The 1,466-nt window shown below is 44.9% G+C and overlaps 1 pseudogene; it reads right to left on the bottom strand.

The window, feature by feature from the left end:
* Positions 1 to 1,173: 1,173 nt before the first annotated feature.
* Positions 1,174 to 1,466, bottom strand: part of LOC116104559 — a 96,114-nt pseudogene continuing 95,821 nt past the window's right edge.

The raw sequence follows: 1,466 nt of genomic DNA, 5'->3' as shown, positions 1-1,466 counted from the left end.
GGAACCACCTAGGAGACACACCTCTGCGTGCTTCTTTGTGGGAGTTTTCTGAGAATTTTAACCCAAGACTCACGCTGAATGTATCAGATGTTAATCAACACACTGGGATCCTGGACTGATTTAAAAGGGGGAGAGGGGAAGCCAGAGATGTGCTTTTGCTTCCTAGCTCTGCTTTTGGTGGGCACCGTAGACCAGGCTTCTGCTGCTGCCGAGCTTTCTCCACCACGATGGCCTGTGTTCTTCTGAACTGCGAGCCACAATACAGCCATCCTCTCTTGAGGCTCTTGCTGGGTTTCTCCAAGTGATGAAAAAAATGAAGATGCAGTAACTTAGTTCAACCAAGCTAATTAGATCTGTTTAGCCCAGAAATCCTTAAAGTGTGACCACCTCGAACCCCAGTTCAGATGCTGCAGAACGCACCGCTAGACCCAAAGAACCCCAGCCTTTGTGTGGGGCCATGCGTGGTTGGCTATGGTAGACACTAGAGCAGAAGGAAGAGATACAAAAATGCTCTCAAACGCCACACTTGGTTGTACAAGACTGAAATTTGCATTGCTGTCACCACAATACACAATAGATGTATCTTAAGAGAACAAAGATTTATTTGGGCTTGGGTTTCAGAGACTTCATGATGCAGGGAAGGCACAGCAGAGAAGCTCAGCTCACATCACACACAGCAAGCCAGGAACGGTGAGACTGTCGCTCAGACCAGCTCTCTCCTTTCCCCACTTTTACAATCAGAGCCCAGGCCCTCCTCACAGGATGGTGGTCCCATATTCAAGTTTGGTTTCTTTTCCCCTCAGTTAATTCTCTCTGGAAGTGTCCTTACAGGTATGCCTAGGGGTATGCCACACTAAACCTCTTGGCAGTTGTTTTTTTTCCTTTCCTTTCCTTTCCTTCCCTTTCCTTTCCTTTTTTTCCCTTGTCTTTTCTCTCTCTCCCTCCCTCCCTCCCTCCCTCTCTCTCTCTCTCTCTCTCTCTCTCTCTCTCTCTCTCTCTCTTGTTCATTCAAAAATTTATTGAGCAGCTAAGGATACATGGGTATTAAATGGTCAAATGATGAGGCACATGCAAGAGTACTAAAAACAATAAAGTCCTCTGTACCATGAGAGTGAAGAAAAATGCTTTAGGAAAACAAGAGATGACACCTAGTGTGCAAGTGGGGAAGGATGGTCAATCAGGAAGGGGGATGGAGATGCAAAGAGAAGACTTCTGTCTGGATTGTTGATGGCGCTCTATGTGGTCTGTTTCTATACTTGCTTGCATTTTTGCCTAAATGTCTTCTATGGAATTAGTTCTTTATGGTGTTAGAAGGGTTTTGGTTTTGAAGGACTCTTTACCTTTTGATCTTGCTGTTTTCCATTTTGGTTTTGGTTTTGTGCATTTTTGGCTGGGGTATGTCATACATATTTTTTCACTGGAACATTTTCTTCAGTTTCCACATCATCAAAACTTTCTCCTCCTCC

The sequence above is a fragment of the Mastomys coucha genome, unplaced genomic scaffold (assembly GCF_008632895.1).
Source record: "Mastomys coucha isolate ucsf_1 unplaced genomic scaffold, UCSF_Mcou_1 pScaffold22, whole genome shotgun sequence".
NCBI lineage: Eukaryota > Metazoa > Chordata > Mammalia > Rodentia > Muridae > Mastomys > Mastomys coucha.
The sequence above is the reverse complement of the archived record's forward strand: the minus strand, read 5'-3'. Positions and strand labels throughout refer to the sequence as shown.